The sequence below is a fragment of the Pongo abelii genome, chromosome 18 (assembly GCF_028885655.2).
Source record: "Pongo abelii isolate AG06213 chromosome 18, NHGRI_mPonAbe1-v2.0_pri, whole genome shotgun sequence".
NCBI lineage: Eukaryota > Metazoa > Chordata > Mammalia > Primates > Hominidae > Pongo > Pongo abelii.
Window position 1 is genome coordinate 9,721,851 of NC_072003.2, and position 25,562 is coordinate 9,747,412.

Sequence of the window (25,562 nt, forward strand, 5' to 3'; positions counted from 1 at the left end):
CTCCTTTCTCACTGAAATTTTGAGTCATTTGACCAACATTTCCCCATTCTCCCTCAATTGCTCCAGCCTGACATTGATATCCTCTGAGCCAATGGCAGGACGTGTGTGTGTGTGTGTGTGTGTGTGTGTTTGTGTGTGTGTGTGTGTGTTTACAGGTAAACCAACAGTCAATTTGGAAGAACAGGGAAGCATCTGAGAAGAGACTGTTTTGCTGAACCAGCAGCTTAAGTCATGTCCACAGCTCTAAGTCCATCCTCAGCACCATTGATCCAAGGAGACTCAAGGAGGCAGACCACGCACAACTCTAGGAGTTTGGCCAGATCATTACCTCTCCACTCCAAGGTGGCTAAGAATACGGGCCCTGCATCTCAAATGTCTGTGTACTATTCCTCGCTCTGCCACTTACTGGCTGTGTGACCTCAGACAAATTACTTAACCTCTCTCAGTATTTCCCTGTCTGTTAAATGAAGATAATAATAATATCTACTTCCTCGAGTTGTGCTGAATATTAAGTAGTTTAATTCATATAAAGGATTTAGCATCATGCCTGACTCGTTGTGTTGGTTCAGTCAATAACAGCTGCTGCTGGAAGAATGGAAATTATTTTACTTGTGTCATTGGTTTCACTTTTGGATTGAAGGAGGTAATGTGTACAAAGCCCTAGACCTTTGTACTTTTTAAAGTGCCATGTAAACCTAAGTGGTGGATTGATGATGGTGGTGATAATGATTAATGCTGTCACCAACGTCTTGACTCTCGATAACATGATAAGGTAGAAGAATTGAGCCCTTCTAAGGAGCTCGGCAGGGTGGGGGGATTGGGGGAATGGGGCTGGGATGCAGATCACCGCAGAGGACAAGCTAGTTAAAGATAACAACTTGGTCAAAAGAACCAATAATGCTGCTTATCCTGGACACGAGAAAATTTCAGGGCAGGGAATCACCCAGAGCTGGCAGGAGAATAGATTGCTTTTGTCTCACCAGCTCTAAGCACCTTCCTTTGCAGGGACTAGAGAATGCGGTTGTGAAGGTGCTTGTGTGTAATCCTTGCTAGCAGCAGACAGGAAGGAGGCATTGGTTTCAGCACAGATAATTCTGCCCCTTTTGAACGTTTTCCGCACACAGCTGCACAGAGCTGAGATTGGGGACAGTCTCAAGAGGCCCTGCAAGCCAGTCCTCAGACACATCGCAAGGATGGCTGCCTCTTGCCACGGTAGTCCAAGCCAATAATTCTCCTCAAGCTGGAAAATGGATGATCTGGCTCCATCCATGGAAGAAGGCAGGATGATGTGGAAAAGAAAAGCATTCACGAGACATGCATATACACACACACACTAAACCCACACACCAAGTTAAACCCACAGATAAGCCAGTCACAGGCACACACAAACACATACACAGAGCTACACCAGCATGGAGAGACACAAAGACACAAAGAGAGACATCCCAAATAAACACAGATAGGCGTACGGACACCAAAAGGCCGTGCAAAAGTGCGACCACAGAGACGCATGCAGGAGATAATATGTAACACAAATATACACAAACGCAAATTCAGACAGACAAGGTGACAAATACAAGATGCAGATATGCATAGACCCAAAGATGCACACATATGCATGCACACACACGCACGTACACATGCACACACACATGCACACACGCACATGCACACATGCGCGCACACACACACATGCACACACACATACCCACATGCACATACACACACATGCATCACATAATGCAATAATTAAAAGCTAAATGACATCTAGGAATCAGCATTGAAAAGTAAAAAAGAACTGTGGTGAGAATTCTGTGAGTTCCCAATGTTCAAAGAGGGTGGGATAGTCTGCCCCCTCCCTCATATCCATCCGATGTGGCTCTCTTTCTGGTGCAGTTTGCTCTGAACGTAAGCAGTTCTGATTTACATGATAGATAGAAACCATTTATACAGTTAAACACGGTAGGGGTCTAAATGCTGTTCCCCGCAGAACACCAGATGTGAATAGATGAACATTTGATTGTCCTCGTGCCTGTTTCTGACAAGCTAACAGATAAGAAACCATCCCACTGAATTCCCAGAAAACTGGAGACCACGAATACAGATAGCAACACGCAGGAAGAGCTAGGATTTATTAAGGCAGATTTCTAAATATTAAACAGATGGCAGCTGGCTGTGCTTTCCTCAGCAGACTTTGTAGGCGAGAAATCACTCGATAACAAAGATGAATGAGCAGAGCTCCTACCAGGGAATTTCATATCCTAGAGCACTGGGAATGGCCTCATGCAGGCATTAAACAGGTATCGTGCCCACTTCTGGACTTTAGGGTATGTGGAACTGGGAGGTCCCACTGCCTGGAATCATCTCTTCCTTAGAGCTGCCTGCAATTCGATTGCTAAATGCAACCCATTCACTAGAAAGGCTTGGAGTCTCCCAAAATCATTTTATTAAAATATAAAGACAGCCAAGCATGGTGGCTCACACCTGTAATACCAGCACTTTGGGATTCTGAGGCAGAAAGATCATTTGAGTCCATGGGTTCGAGACCAGAGCCTGGGCAAATCATAAAGAGACCCCATCTGTACAAAAAATAAAAAATAATCCACTGGGCATGGTGGCATGCACCTGTAGTCCTAGTTACGCAGCAGGCTGAGGTGGTAGGACCCCTTAACCCCTGAAGTTCAAGGCTGCAGTGTGCTATGAATGCACCACTGCTCTCCAGCCAGGGCAACAGAGTGAGATGCTGTTTCTAAAAATAAATACATAAATAATTATATAAAATATATATATATATAAATACACACATGAAGATACATTCAGCATCACCAGTCAATAGAGAAATGTGAATCAAAACCACAGTGAAATACTACTCACACCCATTGGGATGGCTAAGAAAAAAAAGGAGAAAATAATAAATGTTGTCAAGGATGTGGAGAAACTGGAACCCCCTGTGCACTGTTTGTGGGAATGTAAAATGATGCAGTCAGTCTGGAAAAAACTCTGGAGGTTCCTTAAAAAATTAAATATAGAATTACCATATAATCCAGCAATTTCACCTCTGGGTATATACCCGAAATAAATAAAAGCAGAGACTCAAAGAGATATTCACACACCCATGTACATAACAGCAAACGGCAATCTTCACCACAGCCGAAAGGTAGAACAAACCCCAGTGTCCATTGGCAGACGAATGAGTAATCGTCAGGTGGTATATACCTGCAACTGAATGTCATTTGGCCTTAAAAAGAAGTTTTAACACAGCTACAACGTGAATGAACCTTGAAGACAATGGGCCAGTGAAGCCAGTCACAAAAGGACAAATATTATATAATCCCCTTTATACTCGGTTACTAGAGCAGTTAAAGTCATAGAGAAAGTAGAAGAGTGGTTTCCAGGGACTGGGGAAAGGACAGCAGAGAGTGTTTAATGGGCACAGAGTCTCAGTCTGATAAGATGAAAAGTTCTAGAGACATATGGTGGTGATGGTTACAGAACATTGTGAATGTACTTAATGCCACAGAACTGTACACTTAAAAATAAAGTGGGGCTGGGCGCAGTGGCTCACGCCTGTAATCCCAGCACTTTGGGAGGCTGAGGCGGGTGGATCACGAGGTCAGGAGATCGAGACCATCCTGGCTAACACGGTGAAACCCCGTCTCTACTAAAAATACAAAAATTAGCCAGGCGTGGTGGCGGGTGCCTGTAGTCCCAGCTACTCGGGAGGCTGAGGCAGGAGAATGGCATGAACCAGGGACGCAGAGCATGCAATGAGCTGAGATTACGCCACTGCACTCCAGCCTGGGCGACAGGGCAAGACTCCGTTTCTTAAAAAAATAAAAATAAAAATAAATAAATAAATAAATAAAGTGGTAAGTGTTATGTTATTTTACCACAATAAAATATGTGTTTGTGTGTGTATATATAACATGTTATACATATATGTGTATATATTACATGTATATACATATATGTGTATATATGTGTATATACATATATGTATGCATATATGCACACATAAACACACACATACACTGCATTATGGACTAATGCATGAAAATACCCCCTTACAGAGTACAAGACCCTAAGGACTAGTTTGCATCCAGCAGAGAGGAAGATCTCCTCGGAGGAAAAGAGAAATATCTTAGAAATACAATCACAGAGAAACATCCCCAATGTTACAGGACATCTGAATACCTGCTGTGATGACCCCCCTCCCCAACCATGCCTACTCTCACAAAGCTGGCCTGTCCTCTGTCCAAATACCTCCAGTCATCTTCACCTGAGCAAGACAGCTGGGCCTGCAGGTAAGACTCCTCTGTTCCTATTCTTCCATCCACAAAAGGTCATCAATCAAGAGAGAATAAAAGACAACAGCCAACCTAAAATAGCCCAGATGACTAAATATTACTAAATAGTAAGAATAACTAACACATTAGGCACCTTCTTTTGCTTATAGTCCCTGACCTAGCATTTTGCATCCATCAGGTGTACTCACAACAGCTACCTGAGTTATTTTCTCCATTTTGCAGATAAGGAGACTAGAGCAGTCACAGAGCTAGCAAGTGTCAGAGCCAGGATTCAAACACTAGAATCTCCACTTCCAATGCATAAAGCCCATACTCTTCACTATCTATACTGGCTCCCAGCAAGAAGGGGCATTACATGAAACATTTCTAGTATTTGTAAAAATCTAAATAATTGTATATTGGTTCTAGGTAAAACAAAGTTAGCCACCTTAAAAAAAAGTGTCATTTACTTTGTGCTGGAATTACACCAATGATTCTCAGCTGGAAGAGATTTTGCTCTCCTCTCCAGGAAACATTTGGCAATGTCTGGAGGAGGAATGAGGGTATCCCCGACAATGAATGAGTAGAAGCTATGCAAGCTGCTAAACATCCCACAGCACACAGGACAGCCCCCCACAACAAAGAATGATCTAGCCCCAAATTTCAATAGTGCCAAGGTTGAGAAACACTGAATTATATCAACTGTATGTGAGAATGCTGCTCCTGTATCTCCCGCCATTCCTGCTTTTACCTTTCCTCCTTTCCTCCTTCCAATTCATCTGCCCACTCATTCACCCAATATGGAAAACACCCACCCATGCTGAACATTTATTTAGAGTGTTGTCATGTTCTAATTGCTCATCAGAATTTCTGATCAAACATAGGCAGAGTGGGCATGTAGAAAATGGCTGCTGATAAGAAAGCCCATGTTTCATGGAAAAACCAATTATTCAAAAAACATGGATTTGTAGACACCATTTCCCGTACCACGTACACGATGTAGAAATCATAATGATAATCATTCTGTTTTTGAGGTGCACATTAGCACCCCTGAACATATATATACTATGTGTATATATATATATATTCAAAAGGAGACTTGGCCAATAAAAGAACTTCATTTCTTCTTTTGAAACTATTCTAAAACAGGACCACTGCTTTGTCCAAAGCATCCGATAAATAGACTTTTTCTTCCTTTCTCTCTTTCTTTCTTTCCTTTCTTTCTTTCTTTCTTGCCTTCCTTCCTTCCTTTCTTCCTCCATCCTTTCCTTTCTCCCTTTTTTCTTTTTTTTCCTTTTTCCTCCTTCCTTTCCTCCTTCCTTCCTCCTCTCCTTCCTTCTTTTCCAGCAGCCCAGATTAAACAGAACTGACTTGATCAACCTATGGAAGTGGGTTAGGGAGATGCAGTAACGGACTCTAAGGTGACCCCCAAGGATTTCCCGCCTTCCACTATTCACACCCTTGTATTATTCCCTCTCCATGAGCATGGACAAGACCCATGACTTGCTTCTAACCAACAGAGTGTGACAAAGGTGATGGGCTGGCCCTTCCATGACTATGTCATGTGTTACATAAGATTTCATCTTGCTGACAGACTCACTAGAGACTCTTCTTTCTGGATGGATGAAGTAAGTAGCCATGCTGGAAAAGTTCATGCAGGAAGAAACTGTAGGGTTAGGAGCTAAGGGACAACCTATGGCCAACAACAACAAATTTAAGACATGGTCAAAAGGAATTGAATACTGCCAACAACCATGCAGATAAGAAAATGGGCCCTTCCTCACTTGAGCCTACAAATGGAAACCCAGCCCTGGCTGACATCTTGATTACAGCTTCATGAGATCCTAGGCCGAAGATCCAATTAAAATATGCCTGGAACCCTGATCCATGAAACCGTAAGCTAATAAGTGTAAGTTGTTTTAAGTCTCTGCGTTTGTGGTCATTTGTTATGCAACAATAGAAAACTAATATAAAAGAACTCTATTAGTAAGGCATTTCTTTACACCCTTAAATTTCTCCTATTAACACAGAGCCTTCCAGAAACAGGGACATTTTCCTTGGCTCTGAATCCCATAAGATGAAAAGTTGTGGAACCACGATTCTGTCTGAGCAGCCCTAGATTTATGAATGGCTCCAACTTCCATTAGGTTGCAGGAAGGGGCTAGGGTATCTCTGTTCATGTTTAGAAGTCCATTTGTTTCCATTCCTTGTCAGCTGTTTGCATAAGTGAGTGGTTTTATTTCTTGTGAGAGAGGAGGGAAAATGCATGAGTTACCCCAGCAGTGGAAGATTTGTCAAATAAAGCTTTTAATAATGGGTCTGTTTGACAGTTTTATAGTTCTTCAACTTCCCGGCCATTTGAAGGTGGTAGGTTTTCAATAAAAATTAAGTCCTTTTCCAAGAGAAACTCGGTCCCCTGTTATTTTAAAACAACTAGTCCAGGGTGCACTGAAGCACCTTAATTCCACCACTGAAAGTAAATCTCCCTCCTTTTCCGTATTAATAACTTGGGCAATCCATCAGCCTGAGACGGACTGTGAGCTTTTTGCACTAGTATAACCAGGTGGCCTGATGAACCACATCCGTAACTAGACTTGCTGGGTGATCATTAGGCTGTTCCCGAAAATAAATGGCCTGGCCTTCTCTGCAGCTTACTTATGTACACCAGGGAGGGGGGCAGCAGCCTGGACTTCATTCTTTAATTTCTTTGGATTCTTTGAAGGTTCTTTTGGGACAAAAGAAGTGGTTCCGAAATTAGTCCATTAGGAGGGAGGTAGCATGCTGGAAGGGACCCAGAATTGGAGCCTGAACACCTTGGTTCCTGAGCAAGCTCCATCACCCGTAATCGTCTGACCATGGGTTCACCACCTGACTTCTCAGGTTTGTAGTTTCTCCATTTGTCAATAGAAGGATGGTAAAAAAGAAGGTGAAAGCATGGGCTTAGAAATCAGAGTGCCGGGGTTCAACTCCTGCCTCCATAATCTACCAGAACGATTGAGGGGTGTATATTTAGTCCCTCTGTGCCTCATTTTCCTGATATGAAAAATGTCATAGCACCGGGAAATGAAAATTAAAACCACAATGAGATATCACCTTCGCCCTGCAAGAATAGTCATTATTAAAAAGTTAAAGAACAACAGATGTCACTGTTGGCCAGGCACGGTGGCTCACGCCTGTAATCCCAGCACTTTGGGAGGTCGAGACAGGAAGTTCACCTGCAGTCAGGAATGCAAGACCAGCCTGTCCAACATGGAAAAACCCTGTTTCTACTAATAATACAAAAATTAGCTGGGTGTGGTGGCATATGCTTGTAGTCCCAGCTACTCAGGAGGCTGAGGCAGGAGAATCGCTTGAACTTGGGAGTCAGAGTTTACAGTAAGCCAAGATTGTGCCACTGCACTCCAACCTGGGCAACAGAGCAAGACTCCATCTCAAAAATGACAAAAAACAAACAAAAAAACTAGATATTGGTGTGGATGTTGTGAAAAGGAAATGCTTATACACTGCTGGTGGGAATGTAAATTAGTAAAACCTCTACTAAAAACAGTACGAAGAACTAAAAGTAGATCTACCATTTGATCCAGCAATCCCACTACTGGATATCTACCCAAAGGAAAAGTAGTCATTTCATCAAAAAGACTGCTGCACACATATGTTTCTTGCAGCACAATTCACAATTGCAAAGATATGGAACCAACCTAAGTGCCCAGAGACCACTGAGTAGATAAAGAAAATATGGTATATATACACCATGGAATACTACTCAGCCATAAAAGAAGAATGAAATAATGTCTTTTGCAGTAACTTGAATGGAACTGGAGACCATTATTCTAAGTGAAGTAACTCAGGAATGGAAAACTAAATGCCGTATGTTCTCACTTAAAAGTGGAAGCTAAGCCATGAGTACACAGAGACATATAGAGTGGTATGATGTACATTGGAGACTCAGAAGCAGGGACGGTGGGAGGAGGGTGACAGATTAAAAACTGCATATTGGTACAATGTACACTACTGGGGTAATGGGCACACTAAAATCTCAGACTTCACCACTGTGCAATTCATTCATGTATATAAAAACCACTTGTACCCCAAAAGATATTAAAATTTTTCAAAATGTGATAACAGCTTCTAGCAGTCCTTGGAGATCAAGAAGACTCATCTCTGTACAGTTTTCGTTATTCATCCTAAGTGTCCATTCAATGCTCGTTGTTCTATTATTATACTTATTACTCTTATGATTATTGGATATGTCATTTACCATCACAAAATTTTTTTAAGCCCAGAAACCAGAAATTCAGATTAAGTGGGAGATCTTGCTCTGCCACAACCCATTCTCTCTGCCCCATCAGAGAAAACATCCAGCATTCCATGGGTCCCTTGTGGGCCCCAGGGTTCCCATACAATCAATGCCCTTGCAGATGGCATCTGTGAATGTCCAGTACTGCTCCAGACCCAGGGGAAACAGCCAAAGGCTCTGAGGATAAAGATTCAGGGATGGGAATAGTTGGGGAAGAGACCATCGCCTTTCATTACAAGTCCTTTGTATAATTTGGATTTTTGCAATGTGCCACTATTACTTTGATTTCAAATGTGCTTTTATTATAAATGCAAAAATAAATGGCATAAAGGACATCAACTTTAAGGCACTAAAGAGGTGCTAGCTGTTACTTGGGTTGACCCCAGGCCTGGACATTCAAAAGCATCTTCCACCAAGCCTGAGGTTTTCCTCATCCTCTGGGGCTGCAGAACCATCAACAACCAAACAGCAGTTTCCCAAACTCATCTCCTAGGAAGCAAATACAGTATGCCAAATTCTTCCCCTTTCCAAAGCCTCAAAGCCCCACCCACCACAGGCTCTGTAGCCTCTTGCCTCCTATTCTTCTTACTGGATGCACCCATTTTTATCTGGTACCCCAGGTTCCTACCTAGAATCTACCAGAGCCAACACTCAGCCCCAGTGAAACCTCCAAGGTATGTACCCCAATAATGCCCTTCTACCTACAGACTATTGTCCCCAGAGGCTCTTTATTCTCATGGCACAAACACAGAGCCCTTGTATGTTAGGAGAATCCAGAGTTCCCAACTAACTCTCCATTCATTACCAAGTGCACCTATTACAGGAGTAAATTGTGATCTCGTCTTAATCTTCTTCATCATCTCTATCATTATCCTCTTTATCAATTACTCTTCTTAGGAAGTCAGTTCACAATTGCAAAATTGTGGAACCAACCCAAATGCCCATCAGTCAATGAGTGGATAAAGAAACTGTGAGATAGATAGATGAGATGGAATACTACGCAGCCATAAAAAGGAATGAATTAGCAACATTTGCAGTGACCTGGATGAGATCGGAGACTATTATTCTAAGTGATGTAACTCAGGAATGGAAAACCAAATATTCTATGTTCTCACTGATATGTGGGAGCTAAGCTATGAGGACACAAAGGCATAAGAATGATACAATGGACTTTGGGGACTTGGGGGCAAGAGTAGGAGGGAGGTGAGGGATAAAAGACTACAAATATGGTGCAGCGTATACATGGGTGATGGGTGCACCCAAATCTCACAAATCACCACTAAAGAACTTACTCGCCAGGCACAGTGGCTCATGCATGTAATCCCAGCACTTTCGGAGACCAACCGGGGTGGATCACCTGAGGTCAGGAGTTTGAGAACAGCATGGCCAACATGGCAAAACCCTGTCTTTACTAAAAATACAAAAAAAAATTAGCCAGGCGTGTTGGCGCGTGCCTGTAGTCTCAGATACTCAGGTGGCTGAGGCACAAGAATCACTTGAACCTGGGAGGCAGAGGTTGCAGTGAGCCGAGATTGTGTCACTGCACTCCAGCCTGGGTGACAGAGTGAAATTCCATCTCAGACAAAAAAAAAAGGAACTTACTCATGTAACCAAATACCACCTGTACTCCAATAACTTATGAAAAAAGTAACTTAAAAATCTAATAGTAGAGCATAGAGAGTCCATGAGAGACCTGAAACATTTAAAATAAGTCAGATTCAGCAATCCCACCACTGAGAATTTGTCCAAAGAAAATTATTATATCGAAGAGATATCTACACTCCATGCTCATTGCCACACTATTCACAATAGCCAAGATATGGAATCAACGTAAGTGTCCATTAATGGATGAATGAAGAAAGTGGAGTACACAATGCAATATTCTTCAGCCATAAAAAAAAAAAAAAAAGAACTCTTGTCATTGGTGGCAATATAGATGGAACTAGAGGACATTATATTAAGTGAAATAATCCAGGCACAGAAAGTTGAACATGGCATGTTCTCACTCGTGTGTGGAAGCTAAAGAAAGTTGATCTTGTAGAAGTGAAAAATAGAACAGAGGGTACTAGAGGCTGGGGGTGGGGGAAGAGAGGGATAGGGAGAGATTTGTTTAAGGATACAAAATTACAGCTAGATGGGAGGAATAAGTTCTAGTGTTCTATAGCAAAGAGATTATGGTTTTTGCCATTGAAAGTAATGGCAAACTGCAATTACTTTTGCACCAATCTAATAGTTAACAATAATATATTATATGGTTTCAAATAGGAGGATATTGACTGTTCCTCACACAAAGAAATGATAAACGTTTGAGATGATGGACATGCTAACTACCCTGATCTGATCACCATGTATTATATGTATCACAACATCACTATGTACCCCATGAACATGTACAAGTATTATTTATCCACTTAAAATAAATAAACAAAAAGAAGTCAGAAATCCCACCTTTACCTGCATACCCTTCTATGTGAGTGCTTGGGGACTACCTATTCTCTTGCTACATTGAGTTTAAATAGTTCAGTGTGCTCTGTTGTTAGCTCTTGTCTTTCCAAACTGAAAATGCAGTTTGAGACCATGTTGGCCTGTTGGCCAGGCTGGTCTCAAACTCCTGACCTCCAGTGATCTGCCCACCTTGGCCTCCCAAAGTGCTGGGATTACAGGAGCGAGCCTAAAATAATTTTTTTTTTTTTCTGTCGCCAGGCTGGAGTGCAGTGGTGTGATTTCAGCTCACTGCAACCTCTGCCTCCTGGATTCAAACGATTCTCCTGCCTCGGCCTCCCAAGTAGCTGGGATTACAAGCACCTGGCTAATTTTTATATTTTTAGTAGAGATGGGGTTACACCACGATGGCCAGGATGGTCTTGAGCTCTTGACCTCGTGATCCGCCCACCTCGACCTCCCAAAGTGCTGGGATTACAGGTGTGAGCCACCACGCCAGGTCTAAAATAATTTTTTGAATTAAGTTTTTGAGTCATAGGCATTCTTTGAACCACAGTAGCCCCTTTCCCATGCCTTTCCCTGTGCAGTCACTGGCTTCTCCTGGACAGTCTCCTCCCACCCTCAACCCCGCTGTCTGCAAAAGAGTTAACTCTGCCCCCAGCTCTCTGTCCTGGCAAAGGAATCTGCTCGGAAGAAGATCACTCTATTATAATCACCCTCAGTCACTCCTTCCTGGAATTTAATTGGATTTTTCCTCTTTCCTTTGTTAGTCAAAAATCACATCATAAAAACCTCCCTGAGTGCCATAACTTTTCTTCAGTACCATTCCAACAGTGTCATGACGAAACTTGACGGAAAAGGGGCTCTCTACCATTCCACATAGGACATAAATATTTGACTTGCAAATGAGACTTTATTTATGAAATAGATTAACTCCTACAACTTCCTGGAGGGGGAGTGAAGGGCAGGCCTCCAACTTCCCCTTGATGGTGGAGGTCAATTCATCAGTTGTTTTCACAAAGGAATCCTGCACCTGAAATTGTTTCGGGATTCCAGCAGAGCAGAGTTTCATAAAGTATAGTCCACACGCCACCTAAATCAGAGTTTCCTGGTATGCATAATGAAAACTCAGATTCCAACACCCAGCTGAGGCTCATTGAGTCCAAATCTGTGGTGGATTCAAACAGAAGCTACACTTTTAACAGTAGGGCAATGGTTTTCACATTTTAGTATGATCAGTGAAGATGCTGAGGGTAGGAGAGAGAGGATCCCAAGGTAGACATTTGCTGGATGAATATAAAAGGGGAACTACTTGGCATCCCATCAGACCTTTGGATTACAGGACTTTGAACAAGCATTAGGATGTTTCTCTACTCCCATATAAATAGCCTCTTCATTTAATGTACCCCTATTTCTTACACCCCGACTCCTATGGCTTGAGGATAAATTTTGGAAGAAAGTTTTCACTTTGTGAAAGTGTAGTTGGCCATCTCAAATGCTGAATGAAGAGCTCAGGGAAAAGATGCAGTGACTTGGGTTTTATCAATACACACAAACACACACTCATCTACACATACCTATACATAAATAAAAACATTGGTTCTGCAGCATTTAAGCCATCAATATTATGGATTGATATTCATGTACAAAGCAGTCAATTATGCACCATGTTGATCTAAGGTCAATAGAGACCCTGCATTTTAAAATATAAGGACCTATTTCAGAAGCAGTCCGTCCTAGTGAAAGAAACCACAAGAGAGAAAGTTGATGAAAATGCTTCAGGATGAGCCGGAGAGTCCTTAAAGTGCCAGGAGAAAAGTTTGCATGTTTAGATTGCTTTAATATTTTTCAGAATCTCCTCTAGACTCTTGTAGGGGTATTCATGATTCATGGTTTAATTTGAGAAGTCCTGGAGAATGCACCCCACCTCGATAATTTGATCCATTTCACCCTGTTCATTCTGAAATGCTTGACGACTTCAGATTCAACTTGGCTTTCATCATTAACAAAAACTGGCTATATAATAGTCTATCCAGAGGCAGTATTAAAATAACACTACAATTAATTAATATCAAGTATGTTGGGGGGTTTATTCCATTTAATTTGTTATGATGAATTTCAGAGGTAGCCCTTACTTGGGTACTTACTTTGGGAGTGATATGGTTTGCGTCTGTGTCACTGCCCAATCTCATGTCAAATTGTAATCCTCAGGCTGGCCACAGTGGCTCACGCCTATAATCCCAGCACTTTGGGAAGCCAAGGCGGGCGGATCATTTGAGGTCAGGAGCTTCAGACCATCCTGGCCAACATGGTGAAACCCCGTCTCTACTAAAAATACAAAAATTAGCCGGGCGCAGTGGCGGGTGCCTGTAATCCTAGCTACCCAGGGGGCTGAGGCAGGAGAATTGCTTGAACCCAGGAGGCAGAGGTTGCAGTGAGCCGAGATCAAGCCACTGCCCTCCAGCCTGGGTGACAGAGTGAGACTCCATCTCAAAAAACAAAAAACAAAAAAAAGCAAAAAAATTGTAATCCTCAATGTTGGAGGAGGGGCCTGGGGGGAGGTGGTTGGATCATGGGGGTGGTTTCTCATACATGGTTTAGCACCATCCTTCAGTGCTGCTGTCATGTAATGCGTGAATTATTGTGAGATCTGGTTGTTAAAAAGTGTGCACCACCTCTCCCCTCTCTCTCTTCCTCCTGCTCCAGCCACATGAAGTGCTGGCTCCTGCTTCACCTTCTGCCATGATTGAAAGACTCTTCAGGCCTCCCCAAAAGCAGAAGCCACTGTGCTTCCTATGCAGCCTGTGGAACCATGAGCCAATTAAACCTCTTTTCTTTACAAATTACCCAGCCTCAGGTATTTCTTTTCTTTTTTGAAACAGAGTTTCACTCTTGTTGCCCAGGCTGGAGTGCAGTGGTGCGATCTTGGCTCACTGCCACCTCCACCTGCCAGGTTCAAACGATTCTCCTGCCTCAGCCTCCCAAGTAGCTGGGATTAGAAGCATGCGCCACCACGCCTGGCTAGGTCTTATTTGTTTGTTTGTTTGTTTGTTTGTTTTTGTATTTTTAGTAGAGGCGGGATTTCACCATGTTGCTCAGGCTGGTCTCCAACTCCTGACCTCAAGTGATCCACCTGCCTCGGCCTCCCATAGTGCTGGGATTACAGACGTGAGCCACAATGCCTGGCTAGGTATTTCTTTAGAGCAGTGTAAGAACTGACTAATACAGAGAGAAAAGTTTAGGAATATTTCTATGATTTTTTATGCATATTGTCCCATAGCTTTCCAAAAAGTGGTGTATCACTTATATTAGTTTTTCAATGCTGTTGTAACAAATTACCACAAATTTATTAGCTTGGAATAATACAAATGTATTGTCACACATTTCTGTAGGTTAGCAGTCCAACACAGGCATTGCTTAGCTAGAGTCAAGACATCAGCAGGGCCGCATGCCTTCTGCAGGCTCTTGAAAGGAATTTGATTCCTTGCCTTTTTTGGTTTCTAGAAGCCATCCACATTCCTTGGCTAGCAGCCCCCTCCCTCCATCTTCAAAGCTATCAATGTGGTATCTCTCTCACTCTGCTTCCAACCATGCATCTCTTTCTCTGACTCTCTTCTTCAGCCTCTATTGCAACTCCAAAGACCCTGGTGATTCCATTGGGCCTCCCCACCACATAACCTAGGATAATCTATCTTCATTGGAGCTGATTAGTAACCTTAATTTCATCTCCAACTTTAATTCCCCTTTGTCATGTAGAATAATATAATCACAGGCTCCAGGGACTCAGATGTGGACATCTTTGGGGGACCACTATTCTGCCCATTCATCCTCAAGCCCCAGGATTTGGGGTGTAACAAAGGCAGGACAGAAATAAGGTACATTACAGTAGCAGGCTATTCATGTGGAAGTAGAGAAATGTCTTCATGCCTGCTCATCATGCCCACATACTATCTCCATCAGGATGCATCCAGGGAGGATGCATCCACCAAAAGCTTAGCATCTTCATTATCATCATTTTTTAATGCATTTAGAAACTAGGTACCAGATAGCGCCTTGTCACGGTGAGATCCTGGGTATCAGAGGCTGAGATGGGGATTAGTGGGCAGTATGTTTCTCAGCTGGTCCTTGGTGGGGGCGGGGTGGAGGGAAATCTGCTCAAGGATGCAGAAGAAGGCAGAATTGGGGCAGAGAGAAACTTGATGACGTGATTCAGGTCCAACAAAGACTCAGGCAACTCCACTCCGGAGCTTAGAAGTTCATCAGATTCATCCCAAGCTGGGGAAGGGTACCAGGTCTTAATATACTTGCACTGGTCAGTCGCTGGACAGGGTGCTCCCAGGAGGGGTGCCACTTTGGGTGAGGCAGGTTTTTTAGTCTTTTTTGTTTGTTTGTTTTTCTGGGTTTTTTTGTTTGTTTTTGTTTATTTTAGTTTTGTTTTTTTGAGATGGGGTCTTACTGTGTCACCTAGGCTGGTCTTGAACTCCTAGCCTCAAGCAATTCTCCTACTTTACTCTCCGACAGTGCTGGCATTACAGGCATGAGCCATCATGGCCAGCCAAGGCAGGCTTTTTTCAGCTGAGGTTCACCTTGGAGGATTATTGCAGCAGCCAGGGGAACAAGGCCTTCACCCAGAGCACATATCTGAATTGTGCATCACAACAAGGACACATAATGCAAAAAAAAAGGCATTTTATTTAATGCTGAATACAAAATGTTTTACTGTCTCTCTTCCTTATGAGGCCTCTGGGCCTCTCTCAGCAGCCATTTCACCTCTGTCCCTAGCCCTCGCCAGCACTTTGTCTCTGCTTTGCTGCCCTCACCATTATAAGAGCCACAAAGAGTTTTCTTTATGAGATCAGCTTAATTCTCATTTTTCAGAACCTCATCCACATCTTAATTTCCTTCTTTCTTCTGGACATTTCTCCTTTCTCTGTCTCCTCCTCTTCTGCCTTTTGTAGCAGAAATCTATTATCCCACTTGGTTCCTTTATTTTATTTTATTTGTCTAGCTACCACTGAATGCGTGACCTGCCTTTTCCAAAGCAAGGCAGACAGTTTTGAACCACAACCGACATAGGTTAAGCTCTGCTAAACACTATGACATGAGGATTATAAATTAAAGGTCAATCCATTCTTTCACATGGTTGCTATTGGGGGAAAAAAAACTCTTGAAATGTACTAAATTCAGATAAATTGTAATCTTATGTCAAGGCTTCAGAAGAAAGGCTGCTGTTGGAATAAAGATCTGCTTCCAAGAGCGTATTTAGACACATCTTGCCTCTGGTGATTCATCTCTGACCCCATCTCCTTAGTCAGACATCTGTTCATCCTCCTGTCTGTAGAGGAGATGGTCATCAGAGGCCCCCGCACCCATTTCTATCCCCAGCTTATAGCTCAGACCTATGGCAGGCAGGGTCTGTTTGACTTAGGGAGATTTTGCAAAGAAGTGAGTTTCCATTCCCTCATGGCAGCAGTACATAGAGTGACAAAGAGCTGACCCCCAGGTCAACAGCCAAGAGTGAGTATAGCCCTGTTAACACCAGAAAACACTAACCATGGACCTGGCTCTGCCAAGACAAGAGATGTTCTGCCACCCCGAGTTAAGCTGCTTGACAGAAATACGACATAGACCCAGCCAGGAATGCATTTCTAACAGTTACTTCCATTTGCATTTTACAAAACACCAGCATGCATATTATCTCATTTCGGCTCATCAACAATCCTGTCAGGTAGGTGGAGCTGGATTATTATTTGTATAACAATTTATTTCTTTGTGCAAGACAGTGTGTATACAATGCAGCCATGCTGTACCTATGCTATCCAAAAGCAAGCGTAGAAACATGCAATCCAAAAGAACCAGGTCTCATGCTGAGGAAATCACAAGCCTGCCCAGGATCCACATGGTGGTGCAAAATCCACCTTCCCTTCACCCTTGGGTCTCCTTTTAGTCTGAAGAAGCCACCTCTAATGGAACCAGAAAGCCCCACATTCTCATCTCCCTCCCTCTTCCTCTTATATGTCCCTGCCATTTCTGCTGGTTAGTGCTTTTTCCCTACGTGTGCTTTGGTGTGGAAATTCATTTTGTTTTTGGAAGCCATAGCAAGAAAAACTCACTTCCCCTGATTCCTTATAGCCCCTTCTTTACCACCCTTGCTTCTCTGTCCTGAGAGATACATTTGCCCCTTGGCCTGAGGCCAGCAAATTCGATATGCCCCACATCCGGAATAAAGTAAATATGAAGACCAGCCTCTCTCTCAATATTTGTGATCACCTCTCATAGAATAACATCATTGGGCTGTGATGCTGAAGACCCCATCCACCAGCTGTGGCAACGGAGAGGAAGGAACACCCTCTCTTTCCATGTTTGTCTACTATTGGAAATATGGAAGATGCAGAAAAGTAGGAAAGATGCCGATAATCTCACCAGTCAGTGACCATCAGCGTTAAATAAAATTTGTAGGAGGACATTTATTTGAACTCAGCTCCTGTACTGAACCCAACAGACAAAACCAATATGGAGCCATTCATGCTCAATGAAACTCATTAACTTGGGAGTCTACTCAGAACTGAGTTTGAGTTAGTTACAGCAGCTGAGCTTTAGTCAATTGCAGGCGGCCAGTTGATTCAAACAAGATGGAAACACGGAGCTGTAACCACTGAAGTTGTTCTTTTTCCTAACTTTCATTTTTCTGCCCATCGATGCTGTCTGACCATGTAGCAGGCAGAGCATCTTCGAACCCATCCAGTTCACTGAACCATTTATTTAAAGGATGAGAGCTCTGAGTCCAGAGAAGGGAGGTACCTTGGTCAAAGCCACATTCAGTACTTGAACGTGACCTGTTCAGTGGAAAGCCCAGGCTCTTAAAAACATCACCCAAGTCATCCCAGAATGCAGAAACCTCAGACTGCCACCCCCAACTGAATTTGGGTTTTCGTCGTAGGAAATGAACCAAACTTCTTTCCCTCCCTGAGTTCTGAAAGTGACTCCTCTCATTCACTCACCACCTCATTCTCAGAACTTTCCAGAAAATCCATCCAATAATACTCAGAGAGTTTATAAGATACCAATACTCTATAGCAGTTCTGTCTAATAAAAACATAATGTGAGCAACGAATGTCATTTTAAATTTGCTAGTAGCCATATTAAACAAGTAAAAACAGACAGGTGATGTCAATTTTTAAATTAGTTTTGTTTAACCCAGTAAGACCAAAATATTATTTCAGTATATGTCAGCAACCACATTGCAAGCACTCAAAACCCACATGTGGCCAATGGGTACTGTATTGGAAACTGTATAGGACAGTTTTATAGAATGGTGTGCAGTGTGCCTTAAAATAAACCAGAAATCTTATTACATGCAAACTCCTGGGGCCCATTCTTCAAGGTACTGATTGAGTAGATCAGCGAAGAGATCTGCATTTTTAGCAAGTTCTCCCAAGTGACTCCAATGAAAGCATTTTGCAGAATACACACTGATGTAGGAGATTGTTCAGGGCAGAGTAGAAAGTTCACCTGACCCTCAAGCACCAGAATAACTCATAGGATCTACATCCCTAAGAGGAGGCACCAGTACAATTTTCACCATTCTCTGACTCAGTGAGCGGATTTGATAGGGGTATGTGATGATGTAGGTGCCCCGGATTAATAGGACATCAGGACATTGGGTTGGGCCCATTGATTCTTGCATCATCATTTATATTTGCACCACGACGCATTTCTTCAAATGATGCTTGAGGTAAAATATTAATGATTCTAATACACGGGGAAGGAGCTCAGACAGAATCCCATTCCCTTCGAAGCAAGACAACTTTGAATGGCTGTCTATCTACCTAATGGCTTCTCTTTGTTTTACTCAAGAGTCTACTAATCGGGTAAGGCCACTTCCTATACACAGACATGCCTGCAGGCTTGGACTCAGTTACAAACAAGGAAGGAAAAGGGTAGGAATAGTCAGACTGCCTGGGTTTTCCTTCTTGTAATGTTTCTCAAAGCATTGTCTGAGGACCAGATAGACCAGATAGGGCAGTGATGCTAGGCATGCAATAGACAATCCTGCAAATCCGCAAAGTCCTTCTCTAGAGACAGATTCATATGGTCAGATGTAGACTCAGAATCTCCAAGGTCCAGTACCCCCAACACCCTCTTCCCCTAGGTTATTCTGATGCAGGGGATTAGGGTGAAACTAGTGGAACCCGTATATACCTCACTGGCCTCATCAGAATGAAACTACAAAATTCAGTAATACCTCTCTCTTTTTAAACTTTAATTATACATGTACTATTCACAACAGCAAAGGCATGGAATCAACCTAAATGTCCACTGATGATAGACTGGATAAAGAAAATATGGTACATGTACACCATGGAATACTATGCAGCCATATAAAAGAACAAGATCATGTTGTGTGTAGCAACATGGAAGAAACTGGAAGCCATTATCCTTAGCAAACTAATGCAGGAATAGAAAACTAAATACCGCGTGTTCTCACTTATAAGTGGGAGCTAAATGATGAGAACTCATGAACACAAAGAAGGGAACAGCAGACACTGGGGTCTACACGAGTGGAGGGTGGGAGGAGAGGATCAAAAAAATACCTCTCAGGTACTATGCTTATTAGCTGGGTGACAAAATCATCTGCACACCAAACCCCCAAGACACACAGCTTACCTATATAACAAACCTGCATATGTACCCCGAACCTAAAAGTTTAAAAAATTATGCAAAATTTATTCATATTCTAAACTTTCAATTATAAATTATTTCAACCAATACAAGGAAATCAACTAAAATTTAAAAGTTCCCTCACCTCTTCTATAAATACATTCTTCCCCAGAGGTAACCACAGTTAATAGCTAAATTTAAATCCTTCTGGCATATTTTAAATGTATTTACATATTAAAGATGTATACATATGTAAAGATGTTTTGTTTTATTGGTAGAATAATAGGTATGTACTGTACTATGACTTGCTTTGTCACTTAAGTAAAATGTCTTAGAAATCACTCCACACCAGCTCTGCAGGATCTAAATATAACTCTACCTTATTGTTTGTTTGTTTGTTTGTTTGTTTGAGACAGAGCCTTGCTCTGTTGCCCAAGCTGGAGTACAGTGGCACAATCTTGGCTCACTGCAGCCTCCACCTCCCAGGTTCAAATGATTCTCCAGCCTCAGCCTCCTGAGTAACTGAGATTACAGGCACACACGGCCACGCTTGGCTAAGTTTTGTATTTTTAGTAGACACAAGATTTCACCATGTTGCCCAGGCTGAGCTCAAACTCCCGACCTCAAGTGATCCACCCATCTTGGCCTCCCAACGTGCTGGAATTACAGGCATAAGCCACTGCACCGGGCAACTACCTCATTGTTTTTAACCGATGCATAGTATTCTGTAGTACAAAAGGTCCATATGTGATTTAACCTTTCTTCTCTTTATTGGTGAGTATTTAAGTCTGCATGTGTGAATGTGTGTGTTGCTATTACAAGCAATGCTGCAACAAACTTCCTTGTTCAAATTTGCTATGGGCTTAGGGAATAATGAATAAATAACCACCAATCTTGAGCCCACAGGTCCTCATTCAAATTCGGAATCTTTTAAGGAACCAATTCCCTGACTCTTTTCCAGCTTAGATATTTGCAGTGCAAGCTCCTCTTAGTCTGCTTCTCACCGGGAATATTCAAAAGCACATCTCCACCTTCATGCCAAGGCCTATCTCCCCCAACCCCAGACAGAAAATGTCTCCTTCCCTCTTCCATTTCAAGATCCACTTCATTTCTCATTTCGAGACTTACCTTTCCCTGCCAAAATTTAACCAAGAGAACATGCATTATTTTCAGGTCTTGTAGCCTCTGCTCCACCAACAAAAGACTAGAAGCTGGCTTCATGGATGGCTCAGGTCACTAAGTCCCTCTTCCCTCAACACACAATTACTGAGCCTTTTTTCACGTGCTAGGAACTTGAGGCAGAAGGATCAACAAGACAGAACTTGATTCCTGTCTTGATGGAGCTTACAGTCTAGTGAGGGAGAAACAGCCTCTACCCCACCCTGGTAAAGCAAGCAAATAAACAAATTATTAAGTACAAACTGTCTCTGTTTATATGCAGAAAGGAAACAGAAACCAGGGTAAAGAATAATGACTGGGGCTGGGTGCGGTGGCTCATGCCTGTATCCCGGCACTTTGGGAGGCCAAGGTGGGTGGATCACCTGAGGTCAGGAGCTCGAGACCAGACTGACCAACATGGAGAAACCCCATTTCTACTAAAAACACAAAATTAGCCGAGCATAGTGGCGCATGCCTATAATCCCAGCTACTCAGAAGGCTGAGGCAGGAGAATCGCTTGAACCTGGGAGGCGGAGGTTGCATTGAGCTGAGATTGTGCCATTGCACTCCAGCCTGGGAAACAAGAGCAAAATTCTATCTCAAAAAAAAAAAAAAAAAAAAAAGAATAATGACTGGAGGATGAGAGATTCTTCTTTAGATGCAGTCTTGAGGATAGAGTCTCTGGGGAGACATTTTTGCTAAGATTTCAACAATGATAAAGAGTCAGCCATGCAAACGAAGAGTCAGTAGAGTTGGAAGCAAAGAAGGGTCCAGGCAGAAGGAGTGACAGGTGCACATGCGTCTTGTGAAAGGGAACAAGGTGTGTTCTGGGAGCTGATGGAACAGTGTGTTTAGAGCCAAGTGACGGAAGAAAACTCTTGGCTTGAATTTGGAGATGGGGGCAGGAAATCACATGATTGAGGGCTTTGTAGCTTATAAGGAGGAGTTTCGATTTCATTCCAAATGTAATGAGAAGCCTTGAGAGAACTTTCACCAGGTTTATAGTGATCTTAACATTGCTAAAGATCATTTTAACTGCTGTAGAGAACAGATTAGAAGAGGGAGCTGTAAGACTGAAGGGAGGGAACTAGTAAGAAGACTATTGGACTAGTTAATGAGTTAACCAACAGTACACAGGCCAAACTCTGCTTTTAAAAAAAAATCCCATTTAGGGAACCAGCAGCGAAATTGCGGTTGTGCTGGGTCAAACTCCATCCATTGGTCCTCTAACATATGTCAGTATGGTCCTCCCTACCACAATTATTTCATTAGTGATTTTGGCCCATCATGGACTGCAAACAGGGCTTAAACAAGGTCATACACCTGCACACACAGCCCAGGACAATGTCCAGGCATACAGCAGTCTATATTCAGATCCAGAAAAAAAATCTAACTTTAAGACGGCTCAGTTCTGCCACTGTGTTCATTTTATATTTCTAGAGGTAGATTTAACAAGTCAGTCTGAAGCATCTGCATTATGGTTTCTTTACTATACTTAGAGATTCTCCAAGTCTATTGGGAGGTATTTGCCTGGCATCTGCACAGCTAGTTGGAGCCTCCAAAATGGTCCTTCCAGAAGAAATAAAAGGACTATCTATAAAGCAAATTTCAAACTCCTCCTAAAAATAAAAACTGATTATCACCCCCAATTTGGCAGTTCGTTCCAGATCGAAAAACTTGAACTCTAATCTTCACCTGACATTCCTGTTACTCTAAAATGCCAGTATGCTAATGAGAACAATGCAGCGTGCAGACTGGCCTTGTTTCCCTGAGCATCTTTGCAGGTGGTTGTCTTTTGCCGCGTCTGGAAAGCATTTTTATTTTGGGGCTCTGCTTTCTCGGTGGGTCTGCCCACGGTCCAGGTCTGGGATTTCAGGTTAATTTCTGGATGTGTACAAGCGACTAGACTACTTTGACCCCTTCAGACATCATGAAACATTAGCTTCACAGACATTAACCAAAACTGGGTATTAAATGCCAGCTCATTTTGAAGCCCAAAACATTGGATAATGTTTCAAGTCTATTCTTCTCTTGGCAAGACAGTGACAGCACAGCCCTTTAGGGTAGATTTTGTAGGTTTCCAATCAAAACAGTGGCCACTGCTGTATATTATTAAATAGTTTTAGGAAATATGGCATGCAATACAAAGTGGAAAGAAAAACCAGGTCTTTTACCTGGATTCAACAAAATCCTAAGCTAGCAGGCTCAACTGATATTGCAAAAACCGATTTGCAAACAGTGCTGTCTTCCTCATCAGTGTGTTTCCAGGACAGCTTCTTGTTAAACCAATTTAGTGGTTGAAAAAAGGAAGAAGAAGCTAAGGAGTTATGGAGGCACAGGTCTCTTGATTTGGGGCAGGAGTCATTGAAAGAGGTCAATTGTCAAATGGCAGCCTGATCTGGTCGCAGGCTGTCCTAGGATTCAGCCTGAATGTATTGTCATCCATCATAGGGAAAGCCCAATAAATCCTTCCTCCTTGAGCATTTGTAACACAGCTTCTGTTTCTAAATCCATAAATCCAGGAAGTAAACAGGGATGGCATCTCTCATTTCTCCTACACACACAATTCTTTTTGGCCCTGCACCAATTAGTGGGACCAGTTCACATGCTTATACTTTGTACTTCAGGTCTCTGAAATCTTTCATCATCATGCCACAGCCATCATCACCAACATCAACAATTTGCATTTGCACTGTTTAAAGTATTTTACATTTATTATCTAATCTGACCCAATCAGATCATCCCCATTTTATACAGGAATAACTGGAGATCCTAAAGTCAGTTTATACCAACAGCAATAGTGAGAACATCCACTCATCACACCCTAGCTAGGACTAGACCTTATAATGTTTTAATTGGACAATTTGAAAGGTAAAATGTTATCTTTCCAGCTTCCAATTATGTGATGCCTATTAAAGATCAACATTTTCTTAATATGCTTATGGGTCATTTGTATTTCTCGCTTTGGAAATTAACTTTTTATGCCCTTTGCACATTTTTCTTTCAGATTTTTAAAAGATTTTTTACATCATAGAACTATTAATCTTTGCAATATTAATTGTAAGTCTCTCCCTCCCCCATTGCCTCTTGCCCTTTAATTTTGCTCAACATGCTTTGTGGTACAAAGCTCTATTTTTTTTAGTTGAATCTATTACTATTTTTCTTGGTGATTTTTTTCTGAGTTTTATGCTTGGAAAAATCCTATCTCAAACCAAGATATAGATTTATCCTTATTTTATTCTTTCTTTTTTGGTTCTTACAGATTTTTGAATATTTATCTGTTTAATTCATTTGAAATGTATTTGGGAACATCACATAATAGTGAAGATATACATTGATTGCTTCTTTCCCCCTAAATAACCAATTTGTCTGACACGACTTCTTAAGTTTACCTATTTCCATTGGCACATGGTGCCTTCTTTGTCATAGTCTCATATGATACATATGTTCAGGTTTTAGTCCATAGTATTTCATTTCTTTCATTGATTACTTATTGCGACAATGCCACATTATTTTCATTGTTTCAGCCTTATAAAACATTTTCTAATTTGGTTGGGCAATTACATTTGTTGTCAAAATGTCATTGAATCATCATTTTTCTTTTTTCCAAAATGTCTTTAATCTCACCCAGTAATTCTTTCAGGTGGGCTTTAGTACAATTTTTGCAAGATCCTTAAAAGTCTCAGTAGGATTTTGATTGAAATATTGTGAACTTATATATAAATTTTTAAATAATTGACACCTTGGCAATATCTAATCCCCTCATTTTAAAAAGAGGTATTTTTTAAAGATATACTCCTCAGTCAAATTGTATATATTTATCAATATATATTACATAAACTTACCATTGTGATTACTTCTAAGTGTCTGTGTGGCAGCTATGGATGAATCATTTTTCTGCTATGACTTACAATTAATTATTGGTGATACCTTAAAGGTTTTGCTTTAAAGATTTGTCTATCCACTGCGCTGAATTCCCTACAGATTTAAAATTTTTTTTATTATCTTCAGTTTCCTAGGTGTCAATTAATATAATCTGCAAATAAACAATTAAAAGTTCTCTATTTAATAGTTGTAGTTCTTATTTCTGTTTTCTATATTGTTACATTCTCCCAAACTTCCAAATTAATTAGCGAAGAAAATGTGTTTGAGAATCTTTATAATATTAATGGGAATGCTTTGTGTATTTCTCTATCATCAAAGATGTTGACTCTTATCTTAAATTAATATTTTATTATATTAAGAAAGTAACCAATTCCTCCTCACTTTGATTAATTTTCATGAGTAATTAGTGTGGAATTTTATCTAGTGGTTTTTTTTTGACATTTTGGTCTATCATCATATTTATTGGACTTAGAAGTGGGATGCATTACATTTAAGTTAGTTTAAAACACACATTAATGTGTATTTCTTAAATAAGATTTTTCACTTGAAATATTTAGCATTGTGCCTAGAACGTAATAGGAATGTAATAACTGTTTCATTTGTAAAATTGCTTTTATTATCATTGATACTATTTATCAAAGACTAGAATGAAACAGCACCTGTTGACACACCAAGAGACAGAATTAGCATGCTTTTTTTTCCTTATTATTATGACTTTTTTTTGTTTTCTCCAACATGTCTTGTCTTTCCAAACAGGTATCAACATTCATAATTAATTTTATTGTCAAAATATTTGCATTCCCAAGTTTTCTATTGTAAGTATCCTTCCACGT